The sequence below is a fragment of the Mycteria americana genome, chromosome 1 (genome assembly GCF_035582795.1).
Source record: "Mycteria americana isolate JAX WOST 10 ecotype Jacksonville Zoo and Gardens chromosome 1, USCA_MyAme_1.0, whole genome shotgun sequence".
Classification (NCBI taxonomy): Eukaryota; Metazoa; Chordata; class Aves; order Ciconiiformes; family Ciconiidae; genus Mycteria; species Mycteria americana.
Genome location: NC_134365.1, coordinates 117,901,513 through 117,918,087, shown reverse-complemented (window position 1 = coordinate 117,918,087; position 16,575 = coordinate 117,901,513). Strand labels below are relative to the sequence as shown.

Sequence of the window (16,575 nt, the reverse complement as noted above, 5' to 3'; positions counted from 1 at the left end):
TTCCCTAGTCCTGCTGGCCATGCTATTTTTGATACAAGCCAGGATGCCATTGGCTTTCTGGGCCACCTGGGCACACTGCTGGCTCATATTCAGCCAGCTGTCAACCAACACCCCCAGGTCCTTCTCTGCTGGGCAGCTTTCCAGCCACTCTTCCCTGGAACTGTAGTGTTGCATGGGGTTGTTGTGACCCAAGTGCAGGACCTTGCACTTGGCCTTGTTGAACCCCATACAATTGGCCTTGGCCCATCGATCCAGCCTGTCCAGGTCCCTCTGCAGAGCCTTCCTACCCTCAAGCAGATCAACACTCCCACACAACTTGGTGTCATCTGCAAACTTACTGAGGGTGCACTCGATCCCTTCATCCAGGTCATTGATAAAGATATTAAACAGGACTGGCCCCAACACAGAGCCCTGGGGGACACCACTTGTGACCGGCCGCCAACTGGAGTAAACTCCATTCACCACCACTCTTTGGGCCCGGCCATCCAGCCAGTTCTTCACCCAGTGAAGAGTACACCTGTCCAAGCCATGAGCAGCCAGGTTCTCCAGGAGAATGCTGTGGGAAATGGTGTCAAGGGCTTTACTAATGTCTAGGTAGACAACATCCACAGCCTTTCCCTCATCCACTAGGCGGGTCACCTTGTCGTAGAAGGAGATCAGGTTAGTCAAGCAGGACCTCCCTTTCCTAAACCCATGCTGACTGGGCCTGATCCCTTGGTTATCCTCTACGTGCTGTGTGATAGCACTCAGGATGATCTGCTCCATAACCTTCCCCAGTACAGAGGTCAGGCTGACAGGCCTGTAGTTCCCTGGATCCTCCTTCCGGCCCTTCTTGTAGACGGGTGTCAGATTCGCTAACCTCCAGTCAACTGGGACCTCCCCAGTTAGCCAGGACTGCTGGTAAATGATAGAAAGGGGCTTGGTGAGCACATCTGCCAGTTCCTTCAGTACTCTCGGGTGGATCTCATCAGGCCCCATAGACTTGTGAGTGTCTAAGTGGTGCAGCAGGTCACTAACCATTTCCCCCTGGATTATGGGGGCTCCATTCTGGTCCCCGTCCCTATCTTCCAACTCCAGGGGCTGGGTACCCAGAGAACAATTGGCCCTGCTATTAAAGACTGAGGCAAAGAAGGCATTAAGTACCTCAGCCTTTTCCTCATCCTTGGTCACTGTGTTCCCTCCCCCGCCTACTAGAGGCTGGAGAGTCTCCTTATCTCTCCTTCTGCTGCTAATGTATTTGAAGAAGTATTTTTTGTTGTCTTTTACAGCAGCAGCCAGATTGAGCTCTAGCTCAGCTTTGGCCCTTCTAATTTTCTCCCTGCACAGCCTTGCTACACCTTTGCAGTCCTCTTGACTTGCCTGCCCCTTCTTCCAGAGGTCGTAGACTTTCCTCTTTTTTCCGAGTTCGAGTCAGAGCTCTCTATTCAGCCAGGCTGGTCTTCTTCCCCACCGGCTCGTCTTTCGGCACCTGGGGACAGCCCGCTCTTGTGCCTTTAGGGCTTCCTCCTTGAAGAATGTCCAGCCTTCCTGGACTCCTTTGCCCTTTAGGGCTGCCTCCCAGGGGACTCTGTTGACCAGTCTCCTAAACAGGCTGAAGTCCGCCCTCCGGAAGTCTAAGGTGGCAGTTCTGCTGACCCCCCTTGTTGCTTCTCCAAGAATCAGAAACTCTATCATTTCATGATCACTCTGCCCAAGACAGCCTCCAACCATCACATCACTCACAAGTCCTTCTCTGTTCGTGAACAAGAGGTCCAGCGGGGCACCTTCCCTCGTTGGCTCACTCACCAGCTGTGTCAGGAAGTTATCTGCCACACACTCCAGGAACCTCCTAGACTGTTTCCTCTCTGCTGTATTGTATTTCCAGCAGACATCCGGTAGGTTGAAGTCCCCCACAAGAACAAGGGTTAGCAATTGTGACACTTCTCCCAGCTGCTTATGGAATGGTTCATCTGTCTCCTCATCCTGGTTGGGTGGTCTGTAACAGACTCCCACCACAATATCTGCCTTGTTGGCCTTCCCCCTGATTCTTACCCATAGACACTCCACCCTATCATCACCACCATTAAGCTCTAAACTATCCAAACACTCTCTAACATACATGTCTGTGGAGTGCCAGTGTTAACTGCCAGTGGGAACAGCCATTTCCAGTGAAATTCCTACGTCAGGTTTCACCATGCTGATTTAATTGATCCACATGACAAATCTTCGCTAGTCGGGAAAGGTGAGTTTAGGTGAGCATAGTGATCCCCACAGTAGGTGACCTGGCCGTCCTTGAGGCTTGATGTGGAAGGGACCTGATACTTTTGCTTATTATTTTTGCGTCAGCGTCCCAAATAAATTGATTTTCCATCATGAGAAGTACCACCTTTGCACAGCAAGTTAGCAGGAAGCCAAACAAAAGAGGTGCTGAGGAAGTTTCTGTGTGGCGGTTCTATATAGTGAAGCATGCAGGGGAAAGGCTTGCATCGATACTCAAATCAAGCTCTTTTTTTCCAGTGAGGAAAGAATATGTTTCTGTGATTCTTTGCCAGCGACACTTGACAGCATCCTTAGGTCCAACCCTATGAACTCCCAAATTCAAATGAAAATGAGGATCTGCAAAGCTGAGAATTGAGGATAAATTCCAGAGGAAAGACCAGATTAATAATCTGCTCTGCACAACAAAACAGAAATGAACAAACAAATTCTGATGAAAAGCAGGAGAGAGAGGGGTACGAGCTCTAACTCCCATGAGACGTCTGTGTTCAATTATTAATGCACTGAACGCTCAAATTCTGAGAGTGAGATAAATGTCTAGGTCAATGAAGGAAAAGGGTGATGCTAATAAACAGGCCAGAATCTTAAAACGTTACAATAATTTCAAAGAACATCAGTTCTGGGAAAAGAAGGAAAAGAAAAAGAACATGACTAATCCAGTAGATTAATCTTTCTTGCCTTAAGTACATTTAAGGATTGAGGTGTGTCTTGTTTGCTAGCCTGCATTTTCGGCGCTGGAACTAGGGAAAGATAACCAATTTCTATTTTTCACTTGGAACTGTAAATGGCCTCTGTAAAACAGATGGTATCTTCCATTCCTACAGAAGAACAACTTGATTTTTGAGCAGCTCATAGTTCATAAATGCAGCTAACTCATTTTTAAGCTAGGTTTATTCTGTTTATTTCTGTACCCAGGTCAGCTTTGCATGGGAATATAGGAAAACACAGAAAGGGAGTTCCTGCTTTATGGGGGGGTCTCACCCTTTACCCTCTGTTGCAAAGAACTGTGAAATAGATACTTTGTCCTGAAAGTTCATAGAACATCTATCCCACATACCCATGTGAGGAAAAAAAGATGTCATCAGTATATTTAGTGCTGCAGTAACAGGAAATTTGTTTGGGTAAATCCTTAGAGAAAGGACTATGCCTGCACACTACAGACAAAAAAAAGATCAGCAAAAACTGAATGCCCGTGACTCTTACAGCAGGGGACAATTCCACTCTCACTACAGATGTGGTGACTGGTGTTATCTGACCCAAGTGCTGGACACCAGCTCACCAGCCAGGTATCTGGAAGACTCAGCTGAAAATTCAGTAGTAGTGCATCCTGCCTTACAGCTGCCTTTAGCTGTGGCCCACCTTCAACGTTTCCGAGTAAAATCAACGTGCTACTCTTTAGCCTCAAAGCCAATGCCTTTTCAAGTAGCCAGCAGAAATTATGGAGAATCATACCTAATACACCAGAAATTCATACAAAGAATTATGATAAGCCAGTAGTAAGCAAATGTCCTTTATGTCCAATCTTTTGGGGTAAGTCAATGCAATCAGATATCCAGAGATTAATAATCAGAGATCCAAAGAGGAGATTTTAACTCAAGGATCATAGAAATGAAACCATCAAGCTTTATCTTAAAACAGTTTAGGTTCCTTGCTCCACTGTCTAGCATGTGAAGCAATTCTAGAAACTCAGAGGTCCAGAAAACTTCAATTTCGGGAATAAATTTATTCGTGGAGCTGATCTTGTACTAGTATTACCTTTTAGTTTAAAAAGTGACTTTCTTTTAATTTATTCCCCCATATGAAGTGGTGTCATAACCCATCTCAACCTTCATTTCACCAACAAAATTAACCATTGTTGCCTCCTAATTTATGTCCTTATTGTATTCTTTCCTGAACCTCTTCTGATAGAAGAAGTTATTCTGCCTTTCAGCATGGTGTCTGCATACAGACTAAATGAGATCTTAGCCTGTGAGAAGACACTAATGGTTTCCTTTACTGGAAATCCCATGGCTGATGCAGAGTAGGATTATCACTTTTGTGTCAGAATGGCGGGTTCTGACAGAGGTTAACAATGTCTGCTCTTCCTGAATTACCTCCATCATCAGTGGAGCAAGATAGGCTGCTTCAGGGGGCAGAAGTGAGCAGGAGCCTGGCTGGAGACAATACCATTTTTTTAAATGCAAAAGGAAACCCAGCAGATACTCCTTCATTTCGTCCGTCTTCCCAATGATTTACTTCTGCGCCAGAGGAACAAGTACTTGTAAAACATATTAAGTTTGCATAAAATTCCATTACTTTGGTAAAATGAAGTCATGTTAAGAGACAGAATTTTGCACTGTGTCCATATTAGGAAAATTAATTCTTTGGACATATTTTTTAATCTCTACAGGTGGTCAGGCTTTGGAGTGCAGTAGAAGAAATGACTTCACCATCTTCAGCTGTACTGATTGTTATTTTTGGCTGTTTCATACTTCATGAAATCTGGTTAATTATTATTGGTTTTTTTAATACTTATAAGTCCTTCTGGGTGAATTTTATAAAACATTTATTTTTATTGCTTATATAACTACCTAAAATGTTTTTCTTGGTAGACAACTGTACTGTTTTTGCCAAAACAGATTCTATTTCAATTTTGGGAAATTGTTGGAAAGCTAATATTCCCGTTTTCAGTGGTGCCTGTGCCATGTTATTAAACTAGGCTTTATGGAGATGAAAAATTGTTCTTGACAGGAATCATAACCATTTGTTTACACTAACTAAGCTGTATGGCTCTATCCCATTTGAAATTCAGTGCTGTTCCTGTCATACTGTGATGCTTAACCGGTGACTTCCTAGCTGCCTGTCAGCCCTCAGAGGTCTCCAACGTAAACTTCTCAAACATTTCATGGCTGTGTCTGGTCCTCCGCATCCTGGAAGAGACGTAGGCCTCTGCTGGACTCGTGAATACTCCTGTTTTGGTGCATCTGAGGAAGTGGAGCCACCAGGATCACTGCAAGGACAGAACTGCTAAGGGAGGTCTGGAGGAAATCTCTTTACCTATGTAGTCCAGCAGGCAACCACATCATATAATCTCTTTCTTAAACTGAGCAAGTATCTTCCTAAAAGTAGCTAGGTTTCTTGCCATCACTATTTCTAATGAAAAGCTATTATAACACTTAGTGCTGTAATGAGTAGAAACCTTATAATTCCCACCCTAAATGCAGTGGTGATAGGTTTTATACTCAGTCTTCTGGCAAGTATGTAAGCGTAAGCGGTTCTTTTCATAGTTTTTGTTTGATGGATTTGTAGACAAAGGAAGCCTCTCATCAGCCTTTGTTTTGCCTAACTGAATAAGACATGCTCTTAAAAGTTTCCTGTCATAAGACATTCTTTTCATTTCTCTTACCACTCTTTTAGACTTTCCGCGTATGGATTCAAGTCTGACTTCACCCTGAATGTGACTTGTACAAAATACTCCAGGTAACGCCTTACTGATGCTTTGCAGAATTTACTGGCTTCATTATCTCTCCTGGAACTTTCCTGATACATCCCAGGATCATGTTTGCATTTTCCTCAGAAAAGTGGTTTCTTGCCGTTTTGTGATCAGCTGGTTTTCCTCAGTTTTTCCTCAATGGTTTCCAAATAACTGACTACAAAGTGAGAATTCCGTAGCGTTTTATTGTTTTTACTAGTCCACTTTGCATGCCTGTTACTCATGTTCTTGTTGTTTTGTTTCCCCTGCATGATGTCTCCTGACCGTGTTGTCATCAGAATGATGTCAAGGATATTGATAAAAACACTAAGTAAAACCAGCCCCAAGACTGATCTTTCAGGAAGTCACCATTAGTGACTTACTTTTAACCTGATAACTATTCCTTTTCAGTATGATGTATGACTATCTAACCTTTATTCAGTTTCTTGTTCACCTCATGTTTCCTCTGCCAATTCCATCATCTCCAGCTTAGTTCATACTTTTTCATGTAACATCACATCAAAAGCTGCATGGGAGTCTAAGTAGATTCATTGTGCTTCATTTTTCATATTTAAAAATGGAGACAGACACTGCAGTAATGTAGCAAGATGTACTGCCTTTGCCATCATGGCCAAAATCGTCATCCATCTGTTGTTTTTAATCGTTATCCCTGCTTAACGGTAGAGATCCTGCTTCTTTCCTTCTTGTCTTTTTGAACACACATGCAAACCTTTTTGCTCTGTGTTTTAATATCTTCACTAAGACTATTTCAAATTGATTTTAACAATTCTTATTTTACATTGTATTTTTTAGCTTCTAAGACATAACTTTTTGTATTTTTTAGCTTCTAAGACATAACTTTTTTATGGATCAGTCTTTTTTTCTGTTACTTTTTGATGCTCTGCATATTCATAATATCTTGCTTGAGATGGTTATTTAACCAATTAGGTTTGAAACTTATTCCTGCACGCATTCATTCCCATGCTTCTACCTTTAACCACGATCAAATATTTTCATCCCCTTTTGACCTGAATTAAGACCTCTTTTACATTCACATCCTGAAATCCCTTCCATAGTTTGATTTCTTTCATTCAATTATTCTCTTAATTATTAAAGCTTGTCATTTTAGAACAGTGAGTTTTAGTTACAGACCTACTTTGTTTATCCTTTGTTTAATTATATTAAATTATTCCATGGTCAGTCATGTAAGGTTATTTTCCTTGACATCCTTGAAGTAACATACTCATTACTTAACAAAGTCAAAAGCAGTATCATCTTTTTACTGCTTCCCTGACTAGTAAGTGAAGAACTATGCTACTGTTGATGTGGAGAACACTCGGACATTACTCATTTCTAGTCTTTGGATAATTAAGTTATTTTTCCAAGTGTCACATTTCCCAATTACATTTCCCTTTCTAATCATATTATTGAATTCCCTAACCATACCAAAAGCCAAGCCTTGGAGTTTATGCTCCAATAAAACTTTTCAACTCCCTGTTCTCCATAGATAACTCTTGGATGAGTCAATGCTGTTTTTTACACACTGTTCTTTCTTTTGTATTTCTAAGGTGAATAGATTGAATCTGTTTTCACTTCCTTGCTTCCCTACTGACTGATGACAATTCTTGCCCTTACATCATGACATTACTTCAATATACCGTGGCATGGTAATATTTAAACACAGCTGTGGAATTTTTAGACCTGCTAAGGAAAGGTCCAAGGATGACATATTACAGAGTAAGAATGATGGATACTTGTTCATAGCCCTTCCTGAAAAGATCCCAGAGTGCATGCTAAACTTTACAAACCAATTACAGACTATTCTATTGAAGGAATTACATCACTCATCATTGAAATGCAGCTACCTCAGGGAGAAGGCAAGGAACTTTTAAATAATGTACAAAAGTATTTCAACACTTCGGGAGAGAAAATTAATAATACCATAATCAACTGAGCAGAAAGAGAATGTTTAGGTAAGTAGTCATATATAGTTGTTTTAACTGGATGTAGGCCAGAAACCTAGGAAAAACCTACTGCTAATGCAAAAAAATGGAATTGGGATTTTTAAGTCACAAATGATCAAGTAATTTAGTTTACATTTACATCTTAAATCACAACACCTCAAGCAGTGGAGTTGTAGCAGAGCTTTCTTTTATAACTGGGTTACCAACATTGCCTCCTTCAGTGGATAGGCATGATATCTGATTTCCCCAAGAACCTACAGGCAGTGCCTGCAGGCAGACTGGCTCCTTCAGCTGTTTTCAGGGCATTTCTGCTTTTTCTTGCCATTTTAAACTGTTAGTTTTTAGAGGTAAATAAGGCTAAAAAATGTTTTATTGCATTGGTTTCTGATGAACAAACTAGCAAGATAAGAGATTCCCTTACTTCCTGCCTGCCCAAATACTGAAGAGAAGTCTCTATCATGACTGCTAGTTTTGAGTGTGCTTTCTTGTGTCCAAAGACTTTGAATGGAGAATTCAGAGAGGAAGAGAGAAAACAGGAAAATGATGTGCAGTCACAAGGCAATATTCCTTCTTGGCAATTATAAAAGATCAGGAGTCCTTTTTGAAAAGGTTGCAAATAATGTGGATTACTCTAATCACCGTGTTAGTCTGTCAGCAGCGCTCGTGATAGTCTAAAACGTAGCTGTATTCCGTGTACATTTTAGCTCGTACCATCACCTACAGGAAGATGTAAGGGGTTGATTTGGAATCTCTTACAAATAGCAAAATTGCAGTGCGGTCAGGCTCAGCAGGATCATGTCAAGGAATTTGCCAGAGAAATAGCTGGTTTGAATGTATGCATACATAATACAGAGGTTTTTATTGTTTTTTAATTACATTATCAATGAAATGTATATATCTTCAGGGAGCAATGTGACACAGGAGAAAACCATACTGGCTAGAAGGGCATTTCTCCCAAGGCTGTATACAACAGAAAAAAATCTTCTAGGATACATGTTCAGCAGATACGTTCTAAAAAGGATGAAAAATCTCTCCTATTTCAGAACTCAGGCTGAACTGACACTTTCATTACATGAATAGTGGATAATTTCTATATGAGTCAGTCCACTGGAACTGGAGTGAAACAGAACTTACTGAACAGCTAAGCAGAAGTGACTGAATAAATTCAGAAGTTATCCCAAGAGGGACAGTTTTTCCTGCATCTCTTTAAGAAAGCTCTTTGGTTGCTAAATCTTTCTCTCCTCGTTTGATTGAACATTAAAGTCTATGAGCTAGCCAGAGATAACACCTTCCTTTTTGGCTTAGAGAACATTTAACAAGGAAATGAAAGAATATGTGCTCAATTTCCAGGATAAAAACAGGTTGACAAAGTGCTGAAATTATTTGAAATAGTTCTGACATTGTACAGGACTGTATAGAGAAGCAGCAACGCTACAGTCAGTCGGTTATTTAAATTAGTCAGTGTTAGAAAAAACTATAATAAACACCAATCTTGGTGTTATTATCGTAGGCATGCTTATCATAGGCATCTGAGTAGGTATAAATACAGCAGATTAAATCTTTACATATTTTAAATTATTATAACAGTTGACTTCAGCAGAGTTATAGCTACTCTAGTGTTCATAAACAGAAGACAGAAAAACTGGACAGAACAACTATAATTGTCCATATACATTTCAGAGTAAATTTGTTGTCACTTTCCAGAAAATTGATCACTGTCATGGAAAACCAGTGAAAATCTCTTTGACAAATGCAACAGGTAGCATAGGAATAGCTTAGGTTAGAAGAGGAGAGAAAATAAAATTGGAAATACTATAATAAACATACATACATCTATAATGGCATTATATAAAAATGGTATATACATAATATATGTTACATGATGATGTATATATATATTTTTATATACATATATAATCATATTTATTGTGTATTGGTTTTGTAAAGAAGCTCATAAATGGATGATGGAAAGCTGTTGAAGCCAGGGAAAGACTGACTTTCTGGAGAATAGATTAAATGCTAGAGAAGGGGAGAGTAAGGATAAAATGTGATTGAAGCTTTTAAAGCAGTGAATGCTGAAAACTACATTGTATGAACTGAAGAAATTGAAACTTTGAGTTCTCAGGAACCCATAAAACTTAAAGGCAAGAAAGATTTTTTTTTCCACAGTATATAATTAAGTAATAGAACTAATTTACAAAATATGTAAATGAAGCCAACAGTTTGAAGCAATTTATTTAAGGAAAAGGGAAGAAAAGACGCTAACCCTTTTGCTTCAAATGAAAAGCAGCTGTCTGCAAATGGGCATTTAGAGTAAGATTTATTGAACGGTCAGGTTATTCAAACATTATGCACTTAGTTTTAATTCTGATGGGGTTACTCTACATTAAGAGTGACTACTGAGAGTCGTTAGTATAAAAAATGTCATTTTCTGTTGACTCACTGAAGCAGGTTACACCAGGAGTACCAGGAGAAACTCACTAAGCAAAGTGATTCAGTTTGAACTGAGTCATCTTTAAGGACTGTTCCCTAAGAACAACCAAACATTGTAAGAAGGTTTGACCTGATTTTTTTTTTAATCTTTTTCTATTTTTTTTCTTCTTTTTCTATTTTTTCTATTATTATATTTTCTATCTTTTTATCTATTTCTATTAAAAAGCCTCTAGTTATAGGATCAAAGAGTCACTCAGATGGGAAGGGGCTTCAGGAGGTCTTTGGTCCAACCACCTGCCCCAAGCAGGGCCATCTCTGGGATCACACCAGGCTGCTCAGGCCTTTCTCCAGGCAGGTCTTGAAACCCTCCAAAGATGAAGCCTGCCGAACCTCACTGATTCCACTGCTTGACTGTCCTCAGGGCGAGAATGTTTTTCTTTATATCCTGCCTGAACCTCTCTTGTTTCAACTTCTGTCCATTGCTTCTTGTCCTTCCACCAGAGAACTGGTCCTCCCAGTTGTCATCTGAAAACTTGCTTGGGAGTCCTTTATTATACAACATGCTTGTAAAAATGTCAGGGAAAACACCCACCCTCCCTGTAGAAGACTTTGTGTACCGTGTTCTGGCTGACACTGCGGATATTGATTACACTGACACTGATACTCGGCTTAGGCAGGCTGTGGTTCTTGCATTTGTAAATGTTATGTCTCTCTTTGTCTTTTTGTTTGGATATATTATGAACATTTTGCCAGCATGTGCTTATCTATACTATTTCCTGGACAATTTTAATGTGTTCATATAGCCAGTAAAGGAAAGTGTGACTATTAAGAAACTAAACAAAATCTGCACTTAATTATGTTTTGGGTGGCAGTTTTCCCTGTGTGTATTTTAGTATGAAAATCTAATAAAGAGATATTAAAAAGGATTTTAATTTCAAAACAACCTTGAAATGTCTTTCATAATGACATTTGATACTCCATTACAGTCATGCTTCAAAAGCGGGGGGGTGGGGGGGAGTAGGCAGCTGTCTACCAAAACGCTGGATGTTGATGTAGCAAGCTTAGTAGGTACTGGATAGAATATGTCATCAGGCACCTCAGAGGAGAGATTTTCTTGAGGGTTTTATAAATAAAGCATCTTGACAGAGTTAGGAAAAAGACACTAATGTTATGCAAAATATATATTGTCTATAGCTGCATATATTCTAGATGATTGATGAGTATACATTGTAAAAGTTCAGGTCCCAGGTATTCACATAAGGCTATTTTAGTAGAATAATTTCTGAAATCATACATTGTTCAGTCAAAAAAAGAATAGCAAAATTTGGCCCATAATGAAGGACTTCGTCACAGTACAAGGCAGTCAAGATCAGACTGCCACCAAAATAGTCTAGTTAAATGCTAAGGACTATGGATGGGAGTCCACATTTGCTATGGCTTTCCATAGCAACAAACATTTGCTAGCACTTAATAAATAATGAAGCAATCCTGTATTTCATGGGTTATGCAGGTTGTCAAATAACTTTACATCAAGACTTTTCTTTAAATATGTTTCCTGTTTTTTTTAAGGAAAAGTAGAAGGAGGAGATACAAAAAAGCATGATTGAAAGAAGCTAAATATATTGTGGGGAGGAGCCTGTAGATTAGCTTCTTTCTGGCTGAGTTAGTCTGATCTACAATCGGAATGTGAGATTTGGGGAACTTTTTTTTTTTTTGGCTTGTAAGGCTACATAATGTAACCTATGGTTAACATTGGTTACAATATGGTTAACTAATATGGTAACAATATGGTTAAAATTTTCATTGGACTACACTCAAATTGAGTCTTTGTCCAGCAACAACAACCTCCGTTTTTCACATGCACACCTGTTAATATATTTTAAAGGAAATACTAAAAATGTGTTACAAGTAGAGACATAACATATGTCAGTAAGAATAAATTAGGTGATTTAGAATTGTATTAAAATCTTCAAGGTGCCTGGTTGGTGAGCCATGCTCTAAAGCATTGCAGATTGACCTCAGCTGGAAACAGGATATAGCTGAGCAAGTAAAATTGCTGCGGCAGATCCTTGTCACTCCTGCTCTCTTTGTGTAGCACATTACACTCTTGCTTTGGTCTCTTAGTGTGGAGCTAAAGTTTGTAAGAAGTATTGGAAAATACTTTGTGGTCTGTGGTGAGTTGGGTCAAATGTAGTCAAAGCTGTGTGGATCTGCGTCCGTTGCACAGTTGCATGCAAACTTGGAGGACTGAACTCCAACTGAAGATCCATTTGGTCCCTTTCATCAGCAAATCCCCATCTGGGAGCAGAGAGGGAAATAAGAGTGGAGATTTAAAGCTGCAAAGGCTGAGATGTTGAGGAGGAACTCACAGGGACAAATTTTCTAGCAAGAAGAAACATTATAAAACAAAAGGCAAGCTCCACCTTGAAACAAGGAAAATGTTATTTGCTTTAGAAAGATCTAAATATTTCTTGTATCGTATAAGATAAATTGCAATTTGTTTTCCTTTTGCTGAGTCTGTACATGTTTTTTTCAACTGTCACCTATATCAATGGTAAATTGGAATGTGCCAGAAGAGTTGGGGGCCATTTGATCTCCTGGGGCACCTTTGGTGCCTAGACACAAGAACTGGCAGCACCTGCTTTTTTTGAGACTTATTTCAGGGTAGTGTGGGGGGTCTCTGCCCTCATGAAGCATGGCGCTGAGCTGATGGCTGGATCCTTCCTAATCAGGAGAATCTAAAGTGTTTTAAGCCCAGCATATGTGTACTGACATACAAATAGGATGAATAGCTACAGAAAGGATTAATTGGCAGTGTTAATTTAAATACTAGATGACCATAAATGCAAATGTGAATATTAGTTAGATAGCAAAATTGCCATTTTATTTTTCTTCTAAAGGGAGTACTGCTTTCTAAAGGGAGTAAATGCTCCCTAAGTTGTAGACACCCTCTAGTTATCTATAATACCCTCACTTTACAAACAACAATCTTTTGAAACATCCCTTTCAAAACTCTAACAACTCAAACAGATGTTCAGTCAAACAAATATTTTATGAGAGATGTCAGTAAGCTCTCGGAGATAAAATTTGGGATGGAAATCAAAACTTGTAAATAGATACATAAACAAGGCCACTATTTAATAGGTCCACAGCAATTGCACATGGAAGAAAAATGTTATAAATCCTTTCTGCCTGTCATAGTCCAGTGCATATGTTAAAGAAAGCAAAACTAGTCAAACACTGAAAGGCGGGCTGGTGGTCTGATTAGCTAATGTGATTCTCCCAAATAAAATTAATTTTTTCTAAAATACATTAGATGTTACAGTTAAATCTGTCAAATAAAAATTCACATGGCCATGTTTTTTTCATTTCCAGCTTAAAATAACAATACTGACCTTGGCACGAGGTAAATTCTTGAGATTAATGACCAGCTTGGGTTAATGATCCTTGGCTGTGCTGCTGACCTTCATCTCCTCCCAGCTGGTCATTAATCCTCAGGAAATTTACTCCACCTTGACTGTTAGTACTTACATAGCCCATGTACAAACCTCAGGAGCTGTGGTGAACATGTAAGTGGTACTTCGCATTGAGAACTCTTACAACAGAAAACAAAGCAAAAACAGCTTTGAAACTTTAAAAAATCAGAAAAGCAAATCATATGACTTTGATCAAAGTATTAGTAACAGCCTTCATTGTGCGCTGTTTTCTCTGTATGGGTCTTGGAGCAATTATTGAAGAATATTACAGAATATGAAAAATGTAGCATTTGGCATTGACTGTCTGGTTCAGGCATTTCTAAAACAGCTATCAACTTTGAGCTTAAATGCCAAATACAATATTTTGTCTTGATGTAATTCTTCAAAGTACTGTTCATTCTCCTTTCACTGGAAATGGTGCAAATCAGAACAATGCTTTTATGAAGGTATAAAATGAGTGGGGAGGTTTTTGCTCATCAATTATTTTTCCATACCCACCTGTCACATAGTTAACTCTTGCACTTAGCTTGCACTTAGCTTATAGATGGAGATTACGAGGCAGAGGGAAGATGTGATTTGCCTAAGACCTTACAAATAGCCATATATGGAGTTATAATTAGAAGATGAGATTTTTCTAGTTAATGCTGATGTTACTGTTTGTTCCTGAAGACCATTTTTCCTTGTCTGTCTCTGCTAAGGGTGTGATATTTATACACCTGATAATGGTATATAAACCAGAGTTGCCTTTCCAAGCACTAAGAACTTCACCAGAGTTCCAGATATAGAAACAAATAGGAAGAAAAATAAGTGATATGATACTCCTTTCTACAGCTGTTTGAACTGGCAGTTCTGGAAAAACAAAGAAACAACACAAACCCCATGACTGAAATCAGCCATAAATATTTCATGGTGTCAAAGGCCTTTCTTACTGTTAAATTTGGATCTAACTAAACTTCCTTTTCCCTCCAAAAGTGAACAAACAAGAAACCAGGAATTTGAGTAGAAAGACATCCTAGAATACTTTAGCTGTGTCAGTTAATGTCTGTAGAATTTATTTAAGCAAAGACACTTTTCTTTGCAAATTAAAGGCTTTAAAGGCCAAGGAGGCGAATTATTATAGTGCAGACCACCCTCCTGTAGAACAGAAGCTGTATAACCTCAAATAGGGCGTATGGAACATCCTTTATAAAAATACCCGTTTGATTTGCAGGCTGCCTCTTGCCTTGCATGTGGTGCTTGGAAAGAAGCACGGCGCACAGCGGCGCACCCGAAGGAGGGGTGCGGGAATGAAGCGGGTCATTTCTCGGGTGAAACTCAGTGCTGGCAGGGTACAAAGTGCACAAGTTTACACTTCTCTTTGAAGAAGTCCAGCTCAGTCTCTCGGGCGCACAGAAGTGGGCCGAGGGGCTCCCGCTGCACCGGGGGTATGCTGGCGGAACGAGAAAATGTAGTGGGCCTTAGACTGCGTTCCTCCTCCCGAAACTGCTCACAAATAGATAGCTGTGTGCAACACATCTTATTTAAAGATAAATTTGAAATTTATCGTGCTGCTAATGCCGCAATAAGAAGTCGTACCTGGGCAAGGGTGCTTATTCTTCATCCGACCATGAGCATCTCCAGCACTCCATAACTGGAGTAGGGAAAAAGGAATTCCCCAGTCATCGGCAGGCTGAATAATGTCAGCCCGGTTCTGTGTCATGCTGGTAGCAGCCAGAGGCCAGGCTTGGCCTGGTTTGCTTCACTGTGGAGCCCCTGTTCCACCTGGGATGGTAGCGGGCTCCCTGCAGGTCTTGTGAAGCTGGCTGCTCTTCACTCAGAAGCAATGGGACACCCATTAGAATAGGAAAAAAAAAAACCCAACCCCCAAAAACCCCACTGTGTTCTGAACCCTTAGTCATTACTGGCATGTTTGTAAATGGTTTTGCTAAAGAGACAAGATCTTACTTAATTTCAAATTGCACAGCATCCTTCATCGTCTTCCATTCTTTGTGACTTTCTCATTTCAGTTTTCTACCAATCTAGGCCCTGCATTGCCTACCAGCAGTGTTCTGGCTAAGGAAAATTGGATGAGAAGCTGTGGAATTGCTGTATTTTAAGCAACTAGGAAGATAACGAGTGAAAGATGTAAGGCATTTTTTTTTCCCATAAACAATTGATCACAATGTCTTCCCAGTGTTCCCAGGTCTGCCAGTCGGAGAGGCAAAAACCCCCAGAAACAGAAATAAACCAGCTACTAAATGTTTTATTTCCAATGTAATTTCTGGCTCTGTGCAGATGTGGACAGAGCAAGCGAAGAAGTGGTTTTTCCCAAGAGAAGAAAAAGCATCAAAATGCAGTTACTTTATAAGGACTGGTGTTATGACAAAAGCACTTTTTAATGAGAAGGAGAAGAGCCATCTTTCTCCACACACTATGTATAACTTTATAAACCCTTCATTTGAACTATTGTCATGCAACGTAAGCTGCACCCAAAAATCCATGAAACTCTTTAAAACGTTAACATTTTATTGAAAGTTTTCTTACTACATTTTCATTATAGAAAAGTACAAACAATTTGACTTTTCTCTAGGTCTAAGAGGATGTTACTGAGATAAAACGAGAAGAAGCTCAGAAGTTAGTCAAAAGTCTGGTTTTAGTGCAATCGTGGTATCTTGTAACGGAGGGGAAGAAGGAAGAGAACAGGTCAGGAACCGACAGGGAGTTTATCTTTTGAAGCCCCATGGTCTGATGAGGTAACGATGGAAATCTGCAGTCAGCAGCAAGATGTTCAGAAAAACAGCTGAAATCAGGTAAGGACTTGTTTTCTGGGGACAGCAGTGGATGCTGGAGGTGGCAGTTGGTTGCCATAACAAGGGACAAGACACTGAAGATTTCCAGGGGTCAGCCAAGCTGGCTGCTGGGAAAAGAAGAGTGAGTAGATGAACATGAAGGAAGGAATAGGCACTCTCCATCTCAAATAGCCTGCAACACCATTTTAATATACCAAGCAGCTTGA

The 16,575-nt window shown here is 39.9% G+C and overlaps 1 long non-coding RNA gene across 1 annotated transcript; it reads left to right on the top strand.

The window, feature by feature from the left end:
• Positions 1 to 5,170: 5,170 nt before the first annotated feature.
• LOC142404841 (uncharacterized) lies at positions 5,171 to 15,709 on the top strand. The gene is made up of 3 exons (XR_012773966.1): positions 5,171 to 5,271; positions 5,653 to 5,715; positions 15,587 to 15,709. It is a non-coding gene; the product is annotated as an uncharacterized LOC142404841 (long non-coding RNA).
• Positions 15,710 to 16,575: the final 866 nt, after the last annotated feature.